Raw genomic sequence first — 19,284 nt, 5'->3', positions numbered from 1 at the left:
AATTTTTAATATCATTTGTAGGAAAAAACACTATATGGAATAAATTATTATGGAACTGTATTTAAAGATTGGCAAGACTCCAAGACTTGGTGAGATCTATAATTGGATTTTGAAGGAAGATTTCAGAGCAAAAGACCATTTATGCACATGGAGTCTGATGCAATATATAAACCCCACACTGATTAAGAAGAGGTTAACTGGAGCCTGAGAGCTCTATTAGCCCCACCTTGTTACACATGAAGCGTGTGTCAGGCTCAGTGTCGAGTTAAAAAAGGAGGCGTTCACAGTAGTTAGGGAGGATGACACCCAGGAGAGAGATTTTGTGGAGTATCTGCTCTGTGGGAAGTTCCTGACAAGAGCTAGGCAGAGAGAGAACTGTGGAAATGCTACAGGAGTGGAGTAAACTCCTGTGGTGGACCTTGGAAAATGAGCAAGATTCTAGGGAGAAGTCCTGGGAGCTATTCCTTTGGAAGAAACAATGAGACTGAAGAAGAGCCCAGGAGAGGCAGAAGATGTATTGATGACCATTATTTTGTCAGACATTGTTTAGGACTCTTGGAGGTGTGGAAATATATCATGACCTGGCCAGAAGGCCGAGCCATCACCATAGCAGACCTTAGCAGAGTTGTTGTAATGCTAGGACACTCTATGAGGGGGTGCTCTAGGATGATGAATCTATGGCAGGGCCTGATTCAATTCTCACTGTAGCCAAGGGAAAGTCCCCGTTGACACCAATGGGAGCTGTGTCAGACAAGTGGTTTGGGAAATTCATATTAATGGTGAACGACAGAATGGATTTTCAATTTAGATAAGAGTTCATGAAAAATTCTATACTTTGTTTCTCCTGATTTTTCTTTTCTCCTAATTTCATCAGTTTGAATTTCTGGAATGCCAAAATTTTTAATGTATGCAAAATGCACAGGCTAAATTCTGCTTTCATTGATAGTGGTATAGATCTGGAGGAACTCCATAGAATTTAGATTTCAGAGAGGTAGCCGTGTTATTCTGTATCATTAAAAACAACGAGAAGTCCTTGTGGCACCTTAGAGACTAACAAATTTATTTGGGCATAAGCTTTTGTGGGCTATAACCCACTTCATCGGATGCATGGAGTGAAAAATACAGTAAGCAGGTATAAATATACAGCACATGAAAAGATGGGAGTTGCCTTACCAAGTGGGGGGTCAGTGCTAATGAGGCCAATTCAATTAGGGTGGATGTGGCCCATTCCCAACAGTTGACAAGGAGGGGTGAATATGAACAGAGGGAAAATTATTTTTTGTAGTGACCCAGCCACTCCCAGTCTTTATTCAGGCCTAATTTGAGGGTGTCAAGTTTGCAAATTAATTCCAGTTCTGCAGTTTCTCATTGAAGTCTGTTTTTGAAGTTTTTTTGTTGAAGAATTGCAACTTTTAAGTCTGTTATTCAGTGTCCAGGGAGACTGAAGTGCTCTCCTACTGGTTTTTGAATGTTATAATTCTTGATGTCTGATTTGTGTCCATTTATTCTTCTGTGTAGAGACTGTCCACTTTGGCCAATGTACATGACAGAGGGGCATTGCTGGCACATGATGGCATGTATCACATTGGTAGATGTGCAGGTGAACCAGCCCCTGATGGTGTGGCTGATGTGGTTAGGTCCTATGATGGTGTCCCTTGAATAGATATGCAGACAGAGTTGGCAACAGGGTTTGTTGCAGGGATTGGTTCCTGGGTTAGTGTTTCTGTTGTGTGTTGTGTAGTTGCTGGTGAGTATTTGCTTCAGGTTGGGAGGCTGTCTGTAAGTGAGGACTGGCCTGTCTCCCCTGGTCTGTGAGAGTGAGGGTTCGTCTTTCAGGATACGTTGTAGATCCTTGATGATGCGCTGGAGAGGTTTTAGTTGGGGGCTGTAGGTGATGGCTAGTGGTGTTCTGTTATTTTATTTGTTGGGCCTGTCCTGTAGTAGGTGACTTCTGGGTACCCTTCTGGTTCTGTCAATCTGTTTCTTCACTTCCCTAGGTGGGTATTGTAGTTTTAAAAACGCTTGATAGAGATCCTGTAGGTGTTTGTCTCTGTCTGAAGGATTGTATCTTAGGACTTGGCTGTAGACAATGGATTGTGTGATGTGGTCTGGATGAAAGCTGGAGGCATGTAGGTAAGTATAGTGGTCAGTAGGATTCCAATATGGGGTGGTGTTTATGTGACTATCACTTATTTGCACTATAGTGTCCAGGAAGTGGATCTTGCGTGTGGACTGGTCCAGGCTGAGGCTGATGGAGGGGTGAAAATTGTTGAAATCCTGGTGGAATTTCTCAAGGGCCTCCTTCCCAGATTATGAAGTTGTCATCAATGTAGCGCAAGTAGAATAGAGTTGCTAGGGGACGAGAGCTGAGTGATCATTTCTCTAAGTCAGCCATAAAAATGTTGGCATACTGTGAGGCCGTGCGGGTACCCATAGCAGTGCCACTGACTTGAAGGTATAAATCGTCCCCAAATCTGAAATATTTGTGGATGAGAACAAAGTCACAAAGCTCAGCCACCAGGTTTGCCATGACATTATCAGGGATACTATCAGGGAATTTGGAGTACATCTACACTAACAACTGTTCACATGTCTATACATGTGGCTGTGCCATAACTTCCCCTATTGTCTGAAAGCATGGCTGAAGGCGAGTAGAGGCCAAATAAGCTAGAAAGCCTGAGAGATGTGGGGAAGTAGGTGCCTTGGGCTGAGTCATGGTGCTTTTAGCCATCTTAATGCAGCTAAATGCAAATGTATACACTTAGGAACAAAGAATGTAGATCATACTTACAGACTGAGTTCTCCTGATATAATTTAGTAAACATGTGTTAACGGTAACACAAAAGCATTGCACAATGATCACAATACAACTGGGTCGACATCCTCCACAGCAGAAACCCAACCCCTAAGGAGTTAACACTGTAGAAGAACCCTGCAACAGTTATCTGTAATAAGTCATTAATTACACAGACATGAAGTGCCAATGACCATTGGCTACAGGGGAACAAAACCCTCACAAAAGAATGTTGGCAAAATAATAGTGCTAATATTCCCTCTTGTGCTTTCCTAGCAGTTGCACAGGGTATGAGGGTCTTCCTCAGCACAGATGGATGTTAAACTTTTGCCTCCTGGCTGTTCAAAGATGTGCACACATATGGCACTCTGGATTTCTCTTGCCTGGCAGGAACCAAGAGCAGTGTGCATGTGGAATCTGGTTGGCTGCACAGAGTTTGCAAATCAGACTTGTCCAATGCCCACTCTGGACAGAAGTACTCTTTTACCCTCACAAACATTATGCACATTGAACAAGGAGTGCTTGTGGCACCTTCGAGACTAACAAATTTATTTGGGCATAAGCTAGCCCACGAAAGCTTATGCCAAAATAAATTTGTTAGTCTAAGATGCCACAAGTACTCCTAAAAAAAACAAACAAACCAGGAATACTTGTGGCACCTTAGAGTACACAAGTACTCCTGTTCTTTTTGCTGATTCAGACTAACACAGCTACCACTCTGAAACCTGTCATTATGCACATTGGCCTCCACTGAGCTTTCAGCCTCCCAGTCATGCACTCCAGGACCATTTTGCAGCTACACAGTTTGTAACTGAATTCACTGTTTCCAGGGTCACTGATATCTGTGTATGGTTTAACAAATCAAGTTAGGAGTGGATATGTGTGGTCCCCCAAATTAACTGTTGGCACAGACACACTGTAGAGAACCATGCCATTGCCGGGGAATAAAATCCTCCCTCCCACCCCCAAGTACAATCCCCCAAGTACATCCTGTCACCATGAACCTTTCCAGTGTTTTCCACATTGGTGACTATTAACCTGCCTCTGGGGACCACTAAATCTTGCAGAAGAACCTTTTCAGTTCACATACTTACGCCTTTTGGTGGGCAAAGTATTGAGATGTGGATGATGTCAATAGCCCTTGCACAGTTTGGAAATCCCATCCTCTCAAAGCCAGCTGTCATTTCTGGTACTTTGCTTATGGCAACCACCCGTGCATAGATGAGAGTGTTAATTGCCTCACAAACCTGTACAACCACAACTCCAATAGTGGACTTTCTAACCCCAAAGTGGGTTTTCAGATGACCTGTCACTGTCTGGTGTTCCCAGCTTTCACAGGGCAATAGCCACCTACTACTGCACCAGTATAGCTTTCCTAAATCTAATGGTTGGCACAGGAGGTGTGGTGCAAGTGCCTCACACAGCTCCATGAAGGTATGGTTCCTCATTCAGAACTTCTGAAGCCACTGATCATTATCCTAGGTTTCCAAAATGGTATGATCCCACCACACCATGCTGGTTCTCCTGGGCCAGAAGCGGCAGTCAACCCATGGCATAGCATGGCAATACCAGCAGTCACTATGTCTATTCCATGGGACCAGAGTGAATTGTCATTCACCCTCAAATGTGTGCTGTCCTGCATAAACATTTGTTCCGCAAGAATAAACAAGAGCAGAACCATATCATCATTCACTTGCTCCATGTCTTCCATCTAGTTTGGCAGGAGGGAGAGGTGGAGCAGGAACTGCTGTGGGCAAATGTGTGAAGGCAGGGGACAGGATCAACTACACAATACAAGAAGGTTCCTAGATTGTCTCTTGTGATGCATGGAACCCTGATATTAGGGTTGCTGGGTGTCCAGTTTTCAACCCGAAAGTTTGGTTGAAAAAGGGACATGGCAGTGTCCAGTCAGCTGTACTGACTGGACACCAAAAGTCCGGTTACTGTAGGTGGATGGGTGAAACACCAGGTCATCAACCTGCACTAGCCCCTGCTCAGCCAGGGCCACTTTCTACTTGCATCTCACAGGCAGGAAGGCAGCAAGCTCTGCATCAGGCTGAAGCTCTTGTCAAATCCCCAGAGCAGAGAGAGCCCAGATGGAGGGGGATAGAGGGGAATGGAGGTGGAGAAGATTGAGCAGTGACAACTCATGAGGAGAGGAGTTAACAAGGGGCAAGGCCTTGAGGGAAGAGGTAGAGCAGAGGCGGGGCCTTAGGGAACAGGCGGAGCAGGAGGGTCCCATTTTCAGAAAGTTTGCCACCCTATCTGGGATACCACCCCTGAAATGGTAGCACTAATGTCATGTAATAAAATAAGAAGTGTGGACGGGGATATATGCTTGTATAGAGTGTTTTATCTGTCTCCAGAACAACACGCTTCCATTCTACTCCATGCTGATTAGGCCTCAACTGGAGTATTGTGTCCAGTTCTGGATGCCACATTGCAGAAAAGATGTGGACAAATTAGAGAAAGTCCAGAGAAGAGCAACAAAAATGATTAAAGGTCCAGAAAACATGGCCTGTGAAGGAAGATTGAAAAAACTGAGTTTGTTTAATCTGGAAAAGAGAAGATAGAGGGGATACAATAACAGTTTTCAAGTACATAAAAGGTTGTTACAAGGAGTTAATTGCTCTTCTGAACCTCTGAGGATAGGACAAGAAGCAATGGGCTTAAATTGCAGTAAGGGAGGTTTAGGTTGGACATTAGGAAAAAAATCCTAACTGTCAGGGTGGTTGAGCATTGGAATAAATTTCCTAGGGAGGTTGTGGAATCTCCGTCACTGGAGATTTTTAAGAGCGGGTTAGACAAACACCTGTCAGGAATGCTCTAGATAAAACTTAGTCCTGCCATAAAACTTAGTCCTGCAGTTCACCGTTCCAGGTCAATGGGAGCTGCAGGAAGCAGCAGCCAGCACGTCCCTCAGTCCGCACTGCTTCCCATGGGCCCCATTGGCCTGGAGCGACGAACTGCGGCCAGTTGGAGCTGTGATCGGCCGAACCTGCAGACACAGCAGGTAAATAAACCAACCTGGCATGCCAGGGGGCTTACCCTGGTGGGCCATGGACCAAAGGTTGCCGATCCCTGTTGTACATGATCAACTAACAGAGTACATGCACCATTGTAGACATTGCTGAATTGTAATGTTATTGAATTAAAGCAGAGATCGGCAACCTCTGGCACACGGCTCGCCAGGATAAGCACCCTGGTGGGCCGGGCCAGTTTGTTTACCTGCCATGTCGGCAGGTTCGGCCAATTGCGGCTCCCACTGGCCGCAGTTCACCGTCCCAGGCCAATGGGGGTGGCAGGAAGCGCCGCGGGCCGGAGATGTGTTGGCTGTGGCTTCCCGCCACCCCCATTGGCCCGGGACAGTGAACTATGGCCAGTGGAAGCCGCGATCGGCCAAACCTTTCGACATGGTCAGTAAACAAACTGGCCCGGCCCACCAGGGTGCTTACCCTGGTGAGCCGTGTGTCAGAGGTTGCCAACCCCTGAATTAAAGCATTCTCTTTTTTACCTAAGAAACTCACACATGCTGTTACACCAGCATCAACCAAGATGATTACACTATGGTTTATGTTTGATTAATTCACTATCAGATCAACAAACCTTTAACCAAAATCCTGAGATTCCAATACCATGAAGCCAAATAGGCAAATTTAAAATTAAATTAGATTTGGATGAAATTTAATAATTTTAGATTCAGGAAAACATTCACTAGCCTGAATACTCACTAATCTGTGACTTGTACTGGTGTGAGAGAATTTATCCCTATGTTTTTAATAATGGCCATACTAATGCAAATTGTAGCTATGTGAGTGGGGAAAAAAGGCAAATTATTCTTTAGGTTATGGTAACATTTTAGTATCCCATATCTAAGCTCAGTCCCTCTCTGACAATACTTTCCATAGTGCTGATATAGGTGTATGTGATGGGGTTTGTACCCCATTAAGTACTGAATGGGTTAATGTGGGCCTTAGACACTGTGACAGAGTTCACTCACTCTGTTGAGAGCAGAAGTAGCTATGGAAAAGACAAATGAGGCAGTCCAAAGACTTTCCAAGTGTGGAAACGACTGGTGATTTAAAATCTGACTTGCAGAAACAAAGGGAAATGCTTTTAATCAGGAAGAAAAATAGAGAATTTCTTTATGGTGAACAAATTCAGATAGTTCAAAACTTTATGTTCCTAGAAGTGGTGCTTGATAGTAAGTTAACTTGGAAAAAGTCATATAGATAATGTCATACAAAAGTGTAAAAGTAGGATGAACTTACTTAAAAGTGTAGCTGGAAACAAATGGGGTGCAGATAAGAACATACTGATGATGATGTAGAGAATATTGATAAGATCAATTTCAGACTTCAGATGCCAAACTTTTGGTCCAGCTTCTAAAACAACTCTCAGAAAATTGGAACTGCTCCGGACCCATGCTCTGCAATTGGCATGTGGCACAACGATAACATCACCAATGTGTGTGCGGCAAATAGCCACCGGGGAAGCACCTACAAATCTAAGGCTGAAACTATTAGATCTAATCTTCTGGGCAAAGGTAAAGGGAATCATGAAAATAGAAGTACACAACATATTTATGAGGATTGCTGGGAGCTTAGTAGACAAAATGATTGTCACAGACTTCCTCGTACTATCAGGGTAAAAAAAATGGATAAGACATATGTAAAAAAGAAAACTTGAGAGAACTGAAAATGTTAAGTCATGGGAAATCAAATTACAGCTGGACAGTTATTCCCATTTATGGATTTTGAACTGTATGAAAAACCAGAGGGAAGTTAAAAACCAGATATTAAGACCAATGAAATTTCTGAATTTATTTATGACCGGCTTTGCCAAGTCTATACAGACAGATTGAAAGATGAGAGCATGGATAGAGTGGGATCAGCCTTCTGTGTTCCTTGTTTTGGAATCCAGAAATCTAAAAGGCTATCGAATTATGTGACCATTCTGACAGCTGAGGTAATGGCAAGACTGTTGGCACTAACCTGGATAAGTGTGACCGGCTGCAACTGTAATTGTATCTGATTCCTTGTCAGGCATAATGACAATAGAACAGGAACTTCAGAAAGCAGAAATGACATAATACAATATGTGAAATAATGTTCCTAACTATGGAAATAATGGAAGCAGGTATTTATGTAGCAATGGCATGGATTCCAGTGCGTATTGGAAATGAGATGGCTGACAAAGCAGCAAAACATGCTCTAAAAAATTAGGAGATGGATATTATGATACCTCGAAGTAGACAAGTCTTTAAAAGTGTGGTCATAAAAGAGCTTGCAAAGAATGACAAGAACTATGGCCTAAGGAAACCAAAGAATGAAGATTCCATGATTTATTCTCAAAAATCGAAGATCAGACTATACTCCACAGTCATGATGGAAAAAGTGAAGTAGTCATTTTTAGAGTGCCCAACAGGTCATTGTGCCATAAATGATAAGTGAAACTGATTAAAAAGACATAGAGACTGGCTGTGTAATGTGGACAAAACCAAAGAAACTTGATCATGTTCTGTGGCATTGTGGGCAATATGCTATGGAAAGACAGTTTCTATAAGGAAAATTGAGTCAGCATGGAATCAAACATTTTATCCTAAAAACACAAATGAGAACGTTAGGGAAATGGAACAGTGCAAAGAAAGCTTTGCTGTGTTACCTTAAGGACACTAGACAGAGTGAAAAGGATGAGACTGCTGTACCAGAAACAAAGACCAGGACAAAGACAGGCTGTAGGGAGAGAGCCTACAGTCATTCTCCGGGAAATAGAGAGGTGGTGAGGAGAAAGGCGGGGGGAGAATAAACCCTGGGATTCTAACTTGAGTTGAGAAGGCTGACAAACAGCTGGGGAGGCATAAAGCTGCCCCTGGGGTGGAGCAGGCTCTGATGGTGCACCCAGAAAGAGGGGTAGGATTTGGACTGCCAGGGATAGAAAGCCCTGGGAGGTGTTCTGTGGAGGAACAGAGAAAAGAGAACTAAAGAGGCTTAAAAGGAAAAGCCTGAGAAGGATGGAAGTTGATTAAAGTTTATATTTTTATGCTGGAATTTTGTTAGGAGATTCCAAAGGAGGACCCTGAAAGAAGGGTCAACCTAGAGAGGTTGTGGGGAAGAAGCCCTGAGAAAGGATGGGTATGAAGGCTTGAAAAACAGCAGGAAGAAGTGGGACTGTGTAGATCTGGACTGCTGGTTATAAAGTCCCTGGGCGGGAACCTGGTGTAGTGGGAGAGACACTGGCAAGATGGCATGAGTCTAGAAAAGGACATTAGAAAGTCCTGAGGCCAGGATGTAAGGACCAAGGGCCCTTAATTGGGTACATAGACTCTCTCGTGAGGGACTTTTGTTATCCCAGAAGGGTTAGACTACATATTGTGACCTGTCTGGAGGGCTGAGTTATGGGAAAAGAGATCACCACAGCAATGGAGTAACAGAGAGAGCCATATGGGGAGAGAGGTGTCACACCTGACCATGAGTGTTCCTGTGGCGAGTGAACACTTTCACAGTTTCTAAGCCTATCTGTGTAGCTATAAGGTGCTGGTTAGTGTAGTATCTATTTCAGGAAGAATAAAAGCTTACCTAAGTGGGCATTTGACATTTTGTGCCAGTTGATGGCTGGCAGCACGAGAGGGTAATGAATCACTCTGACTGCAGTATGATTGTGCTTACACAGATACCCTCGCTCACACGTGAACAAGTTTCTGATGAGCGGCCATTCCTCAGATGTTTTGTGTGAACAAAATCCCGTGCACATGAAAGTTCACAAATAGTAAATAATAAACGGGGTAAACATAGTCAAACCCACTGGCTGTTCATAATTTGAACAAATGTGCCTGAACATTCTTCACCGTATTTGACCAGCATTAGCTGAAACTATGAGCTGCCCATGAGGATTAGTTAGGAAGAAGCTGTTTAATCATTTCCTATTGTACTATAAAAATTTTGTAGGAAGCATAAATTTAGGATGTATTATCAGAGCTAAAGCTTGGTGTTAAGGCTTCCTAGCTCTATATTCTTCCAGGTTTTTTTTAGCATAAAGTTTGACTCTGAATGGGTTTTAAGCACCTGACTTGCTTAGGCACTTTTGAAAATCCCACCAGGCGTCTATATGTATCTCCATGTGCTTAAATAACATTGTAAATCTGGCCTCTAATTGTTTTTTTAAAAAATGCATTATATTAGTTTTGGTGCAGAATTAGGCCACCTAGCAGTTTATACAGGTGGCCGATCGCAGAGGAATACTAGGAAAAGAAGCCTATTTCATGTATAACCACACTGAATGTCAAAAGTCTGAAACCCAATCAAATTAATATTTTAGGTGGTCTGCCTATTGAAATTTGAGAGAGCCAGTCCTCCTATCTCTTCATCATCCTGACCCTTGGATTTATTCAAGAGAGGATTTATAGAAGTCTATACCAAGTCTGACCAGGCCTGGTGTTTTGCCCTGAGGGACTGAAATGCACCAAGGATTGTGCTGTACATGTCATGCAGCCAAATAGCCCAGATTAAACATGGTGCTCAGAAAGCAGTTATTGGATACAGATGAAGTGCTCTGACAGCAAATATGGGCACAAGAAGGGAAAGTCACAAAAACACCCAGATTGATATGTCTCTGGAAATATGTGGAGGATGGAAACAATGGAAAAACAGGTCTCCAGGGATGTTGCTGTGGAACACCAGCCAATAATAAAAAGATAGTTAGGAATGACTAATGCCCTGGTTCTCTAGACAATGGTTTGTCATGAAAGCATGGGAACCAGTTAGTGGACAATGGACCCCACTACTCAAAATCACCTTTGATTGGTCATTCCACCAGTTACTGAAAACAGGTGTGACGTGTAACCACAGAAGATAAAAGTTTTCAGACCGCTCTTTAATATTTAAGTTGAAATAGTATGACAAACTCTATTCCTTTTTATACTAGAATTAATCTTTCTGTGGGAAAATTGTTTCTCTTTGAAGAAGTGTAATTCACTGTTGTAGGATGGAATGCCTCCCTTTTTTTTTTTTTTTTTTGACATGCATATCCCTAAGGAGAAGAGTTGAAATTATGTAATTGCATAACAAAACTGAGGTTTCAATGATTATGTCTAATTAGTAATAAACATATTCTGAGAAATACCAGAAACTCTTAGCCTCAAAATCTAACTTGACTCACATGAAAGGACACAAAGTTTTTAAGAATTATGCCTGTACAGTGGAATGAATTAGTGCTTTGTGGCAATTTTTCCTCAGACTGAATTATTACATTTTCTGACTCTTAAATGGAAGCCAAAATAATCATTATCTTAAACAAAGCTATAGTATAATTAAATTATAACAAAAGGGTTCTTTTAGCAACATGATGTTTAGTCATGGAAGAAAGAAGTCTTGGATCACAGGTGGCATGATCCCAACTATATCAAACCAAGGGAACTTGACATCAAAACAATGTTGTTTATGAAAACACAAAACCCAGGGAAGGTGTGATTAATTATTCCTGTTCTTGGAGGATGTCAGAATTGATTAACAGATAAATGGCTGAATGATTCACCTCCTGCAGGTCAAAATGATTGCACAATGCTGAAATTAAAATACTTAATACCAGGGGTAGAATCAGCAGTTTTTCCATTCCAGAAGAAAGCTCAGCAGAAGATGTCAGCTACCAGCAAACCCATAAACAGTTCCATACTAGCCCTTTCTCTCATGATATATCAGAGTTCAGTGGACACAGTTAAACTTATTCTTTCCTTTTCATTCAATAAATATAAAAATCTTAAGTTCCAAGAAGAAATAAATGCCTTGTCACTCCAGGTGATAACTCCTTTTACATCAATCTCTGTCTCATACTGTTTTCATCCATCCAGTTTTGCATTACATAAAGAGTTCTTTTCAATTTGAAAGGAAAATGTGAAAATAGCGATCGGTATACAAATAGGTAATGGAATATTTGGGAAACAGACTTATACAGATCAGTATCTCTGGATGATGTGTATGAAAGGAATTGACAAATAAATTTCTTGCACACTGGCAACTTTTGAAATGTTCTGGGTTTGTGGGAAGATACCAGAGGATTAAAGAAAATCAAACATAGTACCAGCCTTCAGAAAAGGAAAGAAATATTACAGACAGTTTATTTAAATGTAACAACCATTTACCATAAATCTAACTTCTGTTTCAACTTCAAGCACCTCTCACAGTGTGTATAGTAGATAAGGCACTCTCTTGTGTTATTCTAGGTTTTGGAAGAGTACATACCTCAGTCTGTTCTCTATCCACAGAAACATATTGTAATTTCTTTTTAAATCACCCTTGGTATTCTCTTCTCTCCCCAAAACTATGCCTCCTTCTCCATTGATAAAATGGGACTAACAGTACTTCCCTCCCTCTCAAGGAACCTGTTAAGATAAATATGATTGTGAGGTGCTCAGGTACTACAGTGGTAAGCACCACAAAAAAGCCCATGAGGAAACTAATCATTCTGTGGTTAGTACCAGGTTTGAGTGTTGTGCAGTATCATGGAATCATAGAACCATAGGGTTAGAAGGCTCCGCAAGGGTCATCTAGTCTAACCCCCTGCCAAGATGCAGGATTTGTTAGGTTTAAACCATCCAAGACAGATGGCTATCCAGCCTCCTTTTGTAAAACTCCAGTGAAAGAACTTCCACAACCTCCCTAGGCAACCTGTTCCATTGCCCTTACAGTTAGGAAGTTTTTGCTGAGATTTAATCTAAATCTGCTATGCTGTAGTTTGATCCCATTGCCTATTGTCCTGCCCTCTGTGGCAAGAAAGAACAACTTTTCTCCATCTTTTTTATGGCAGCTTTTCAAGTATCTGAAGATCAGTATCATGTCCCCCCTTACTTTCTTCTATTCCAAACTAAACACATCCAGTTCCTTCAGCCTTTGCTTGTATGGCTTTCATTCCATCCCTTTGATCACCTTTGTCATTTGCCTGGATCTTTTCCAGTTTCTCTACATCCTTTCTATACATTGGTGACCAAAACTGGACACAGAACACCAGCTGAGGCCTAACCAGAACCAAGTAGAGCAGTACTATCACCTGTCATGACTTGCATGCTATGTCTCTGTTAATGCAAGCTAAAATTGCATGTGCTATTTTTTTGCAACAGCATCACATTGTTGACTCATGCTAAGGTTGTGATCCACCACAACTCCCAGATCCTTCTTAGCAGTGCTGCTGCCATGTCAGTTATCCCTCATTCTGTATTTGTCCATTTGGTTTTTCTTCCCTAAGTGCAGCACCTTACATTTATCTTTGTTGAATTTCATTTTGTTGTCTATCACCCATTTCTCCAATTTATCAAGATCCCTTCAAATTTTAGCTCTATCCTCCAAAGTGTTGGCAACCCCCTAACTATGTGTCATTTGCAAATTTGATCAGTATGCCCTCTATACCTACATCCAGGTTATTAGTAAAGATGTTACACAACACTGAACCCAAAACAGATCTCTGTGGAACCCCACTTGAGACCTCCTTCCAGTCAGACATCTTTCCATTAATAGTTACTCTTTGTTTATGGTTGTTTAACCAATTATGTATCCACTTAATGATAGTTCCGCTGAGCCCACATTTCTCCAGCTTACTTATCAGAATGTCGTGTGGGTCTGTATTAACAGCCTTGCTGAAGTCCAGGTATATTATGTCCACCGCATTCCCCCTATCCACCAAATTAGTTACCCTGTCAAAGAAGGAAATCAAGCTGGTTTGGCATGATTTGTTCATAGTAAATCTATCCTGGATGCTAGTGATTACCCCTTCATCCTCCAGGTACTTGAAAATGGAATGTTTCATCCATTGCACTAGTAGCTTCCCAGGTATTGAGGGATGTGCCCTTTTTAAATATAGGCACTACATTAGCCCTTCTCCAGTCTTTCAGGACTTTTCCTGTCATCCACGAGTTTGCAAATACTATTGCCAGTGGATCTGAGATTTCTTCAACTAACTCCTTCAGTACCCTGGGGTGAAAAGCTTTCGGCCCTGCTGACTTGAATTCATTCAAATTGGTCAGAAGATCGGAAATGTTTTTGACTTATCTTGATCTGCATCCCTTCCCTTTTGTTGTCTATGGTAACTTCACTAGTCATCTGGTCACATGTCATTTTTTGTGAGAAGACTGAAACAAAGTAGGCACTGAGCAGCTCTGCCTTCCTTTCATTTTCCATTACCAGCTCGCCTTGTCCGTTGAGCAGCAGACCCACACCATCCTTGATCTTTTTTCTCTGACATATTTGTAGAACCCCTTCTTGTTGTCTCTATTATTTCTTGCCAGCTGTAACTCATTCTTTGCCTTAGCTTTCCTGATTGTCCCTACATGGTCATGCTTTTCCCATGTATACTTCGTTGGTGACATGCCCCTACTTTCATTTCCTGTATATAAAGCCCTGCACAGATAACAATTTGTACCCATGGATGTGGATATCTGCGGATATAAATCGGTATCCATGGAACCACAAGGCTCTCCCTGGAACTGCAGCAGCAAAAGAAGCACCGTGTGGGACTGGGATAGCTCAGTGGTTTGAGCATTGGTTTGCTAAACTCAGGGTTGTGAGTTCAATCCCTGAAGGGGCCATTTAGAGATTGGGGCAAAAATCTGTCAGGGGATTGGTCCTGCTTTAAGCAGGCAATTGGTCTAGATGATCTCCTGAGGTCCCTTCCAACCCTGATATTCTATGACTCTATGCTGCTCCCAGAAGCTAGTGCCCTGTGCTAGCAGCTCCTCCAGCATGGCTGTATTGTCCCCAGCCCTGGTCACAGTGTTGGGGACCAAACTCACAGCTCTCCCTGTGTTCAAGCAGCACACCCCTGGGCTGGGGGAAGAACAGCCACAGTGGAGGAGCTGCCGGTGCTGGCTTCTGCAAGCAGCAGCCCCATGTTCTTCTCCTTTTGCTGCTGGGAGAGCCCTGTGATTCCGTGGATACTGATTTATATCCATGGATATCTGCATCTGGGGATCTAAATTTGTATCTGGGCAGGGCTCTACCTGTATGTATCCCAGTAAATAATACATGGGAACACATAATGAGTAAGAAAGCTAAAAAGACATAATAAACAGCTGCCTGATTTAAGACCTGATCCAAAGCTCACTGAAGACTTGGAAAGATCCTCAGTGATAGCAATGTATGTTGAATCAGGCCTTCACTCTGCACCATCTATCACTTGCACTGAATGAGGCCAGAGTCCTGTGTCGAAAATAGAATGTGATCATATAATTAAAGACTAGGATAATGCATATGCATGAAGGGACCAAATTAAAGTTGGATGGGAAACCTTAATTCTAGCACCTCTAACTTTTGAATTCTTGACTTTACAATCTTAATGTTCCTTTAGCAATTTTGGAGATGGGAGGGCAAAGAGGGGATGGAAGATATACATACGTTTTCAAAGCTGATAATGACACAAAGTGTGAATCTCCATATAAAATGTTTGCGGAACACAAATGAGGCCAGAGTCCTGTGTCGAAAATAGAATGTGATCATATAATTAAAGACTAGGATAATGCATATGCATGAAGGGACCAAATTAAAGTTGGATGGGAAACCTTAATTCTAGCACCTCTAACTTTTGAATTTTTGACTTTACAATCTTAATGTTCCTTTAGCAATTTTGGAGATGGGAGGGCAAAGAGGGTATGGAAGATATACATACGTTTTCAAAGCTGATAATGACACAAAGTGTGAATCTCCATATAAAATGTTTGCGGAACACAAAAGAAGCTTGTGTTCCCTGATCTATGTACAGAACTCATTTTAATGTTAGCACTGTATTTTCAAAATAAGGCAGATACATGAAAAACAGGAGGAAGAGTGAATGAAATAAGAAGACATAAGAAATTAGAAACTTGCAGGTAGTGGGCCAGATTCTTGGCCAGGTTAAATCCCTTTTGCTGCTGTAGTAGCACAAAGTGTATCTAAAGGGGCACTTAGGGCTACTTCTGCTGATGGGGAATTCCCACTTTGGGGACAGGTCCCGAGTTGCAGTAGCCCTGTGACTACTATAATTTATGCTGGTGGTCAGTCTGGCCCACAGCCAGCTCCAGGATTGAAGTCAGTGGGAAGGAGGCTTAAGAGATTGCAAGCACACTACATTTTGCAGGATGTTCTGTGTTGTATTTGAATAAGGCTCTTTGGTCTTCTGCACTGGATAGTCATGTGATGTTCCGAGATAGAAACAGCAACATACCCATTAGCCTAAGGGAAGGGGCACTGGTCAGAAGGCAATGAGTTCTAGTTTCACCTCTGTTGACTGCTCTTAATATTTCTGTATAAACCACAGCCCTTATTAATGAACAAGTCCCTAAATCCCTGTAGGTATCACTCCCCCCACCACCTTGTTTAAAATATAAGTTAACCAAGAGGTTGTACAGGGTCACTCTAGCAGAACTAGGAACAGAAGCCAAGTGTCCAATATAGCAGAGGTAACTCTCATTCACTCATCCCCATTGTTTTTTAGAAAGCATGTCCAAAATCAATGTGCTTGGCTATTGTGTCTCTAATTATTAGACCACAATCCTCTTCCAGAGCAAACAATAGACTCTAAGACTCTATAAATCCTTATCTCCAACTCTCTACTACTGTGCAACCATTTGGTTACCCTCTGGTGCAGTGTGTGTTGAGACTCCTTGAATGAGGGGTCCACAAATAACTTGCTACTTTAGCTTAAGAGTTTTCATAGATTATTATTAGTATTTTATTTATTTGAAGGCAAGAAGATATCATTATGATCATCTAGTCTGGCCTCTTGCATAACATAGACCAAAGAACCTCACCCAATAACTTCTACCGAGGTCTGTGCTGGGGATCTGAAAGTTAAGGGGCTGCTGACAACCCATGTGGGGAATATTTATGGTTGCACACAAAGGATAAGTTTGTTTTCCCCATTTTCTTTTTGATAAGAAAATAAATTGGCTAATTTAATTCACACAATGAGAAAACATCCTTTAAAAACTAGTTTTTTACTTTAAAACATTATTATGGTATGTCATGCAACAAAACAGGTCTTCCATATTTTGGTCATGTGGCATATAGTCTCAGATTTTATGGCTGAAAGATACAGGTGGCTGAAAGATAAAGGGATGACTCTCCCTTCCCCAGCTGCACCCCAGCTGCACAACTGGCATTTATAATATATTTTGTACAGCACCTAGCACAATGGGGCCCAACGTTGTTGTAGCCTTTAGGCACACCTGAAATAGAAATGTTAAGTAACTGAGGAGCAAACCTGTTCTTTAAAATGGTGGTAGAATTGGAAGTTGAAGTGAAAGCAGCTCTCTGTTATCAGAGTAATGGGCATAATCAGCATTTCCATAGCAGATCACTAGTAGCATTTCAAGGGTCGTGGGTTTTTTTTGTTTTTTTTTTCACATGGATGAACTGGGTTTTTTTTAATCTGCTTTTCCAATATATTTGGAACTACGAGGCTTTTTGTTTTCTTTGATATCAGCCATGCATGTCTTCTCTTCCCACTTTATTTTTTTCCTTCAACAAACATTTACTGGGGCTATGCTGAAATCCAAGAAGTTGCCTGGAGGGATAAATCACTTGGTCTCACCACAGCTGCTATTGCCAAATTGACAGCCCTGCAGACTGCCCATGCTATAAAGTAGAGGGCTTCTGTCTCTGTCAATCTGGCACTTTTCACAATCACTAAAATAAATAATAATAAATATCAAGTCCTGAAGTAGTCAAAATGAAATACAGTATTTATGCATTCTTTATCTCACCACATCTGCTGATGCTTCTATTCAGAGATGCTGCAATATTCACTACAACAATAAAATCGCGCTGATTCATGGACATTGCTGTACTGTTTGAGTTCCACTCACAGAACATTCTAAATGCCCATGATCATCCTCCTAAGGGTTCTGATTCCTCTTAAAAAGTACTTTTGCAATGGTCCAGCACAAGCTGTCCACAACACAGCACCATGATCACCACAGCCTCAATTTCCCCTCCAACTCACCAGTGAACTCTTATTCTTCTTCCTGGGGGAAGTTTAGTGGAATATAACAAAAATGTGTTCTGTTCCTTATCCTTACACCACGGCTTCCCCTGGCCCGTCCCAGTAACCCTTGTGTCAGGTCTTCACCAGCTCATTTGGCCCCTTCTGTAGAGTTCTACAGCTACCTGTGATGTCAAGGCTCTAGACACCAATTTTCTTGTTTCCCAGCCCCAGGGTCACCCACCATTTCTCTTAGCCTCTGCTGAAGTACATTCTAGAATGTTGTTGTGACAGATGTGAGACCTGGGAAGTATAAGGAGTTCAAATAACTATACTGAAAGGTGCCAGACAGGCATAGACTTTTGGGACAAGTGTTAAGTTGGTTTCCTGGGGAACCAGATATGGCAAATTCCAACCTTTGGTTGCTATGCCAGTGGTGGGCAACCTGCAGCCCACAGGCCACATGTGGCCCATCAGGGTAATCTGCTGGTGGGCTGCCAAACAGCGGCCATCCGCAGCTCCCAGTGGCTGTGGTTTGCCATTCCTGGCCAATGGGAGCTGCAGGAAGTGGCAGCCAGCATGTTCCTGGGGCCTGCACCACTTCCCGCAGCTCCCATTGGCTGGAAATGGCGAACCACGGCCACTGAGAGCTGCGGGCAGCCATGCAAATGTAAACAAACTGTCTGGCAGCTCTCCAGTGGATTACCCTGACGGGCTGCATGCAGCCGAGGGCCGCAGATTGCCCACCATTGTGCAATGCCCTGCTGAGAGAACCATTGACTGATGATTACCAGTTCCCAGAGACTGGAGAGCAAAGGCCCAAGATGTATAAAGAAGCAGCTGAATTGTCCAGTTGTTGTCTGGTTCCTGATGTAAAAACTGACATGAACTTGTAACCAAGGGGAAAAACCCCAGTTGGCGGGTCTGAAAGACTGACACCTGCTAGGAGTCTATTGTGGAGTTGGGCTGATCTCTTTTAAGCTTTTAGCATTAATGTAGGTTCTTATATTGCTTTTCATATATTTTCTCTGCAATGCTTTTACTCTAAGAATAAATGCAGTTTGCTTTGTGAAGTCTGGCTGGTATCTCCTATAAACTGTTATGGCCCCTGGAGAAAAAGTTAGCCACAAGTGCTAGACACTGGTCAAACCTGCTAAGAAATCACAGTGGGATGCAGAAGGACTACCAGCCTAAAACCCCAGTCTGAAGGGAGAGAGTTGTGGGTTTCCACCCCAAGAGCAGTGACAACTGGGAAGCCTAAAACCTCAAGTGGGTGCCCTCAATGAAGACAAGAGAGGGGGGAAGGAGTCAAAGGTGCAATTAACCCTGAAAATGAAACAGTCGTCCTCTAAAATGGTATGGAAAAGATGGAAAACTAAAAAGGTTCATACTGTAGCATTTTTATAAGGGATAGTATTTCCTAATTCTGAGCTAAGTGCAGAAAGATACTGTTTAAACATGTGATCCTGACATTTGTGATTGCTCAGTGCCTCTGAGGATCAGGCCTTAAACATCCACACATAGCTTTTCCAGTCTGACTTACAACACAA

This window comes from Mauremys reevesii, linkage group 1, assembly GCF_016161935.1.
Source record: "Mauremys reevesii isolate NIE-2019 linkage group 1, ASM1616193v1, whole genome shotgun sequence".
Taxonomy (NCBI): Eukaryota; Metazoa; Chordata; order Testudines; family Geoemydidae; genus Mauremys; species Mauremys reevesii.
Note: the sequence above shows the minus strand (reverse complement) of the source record.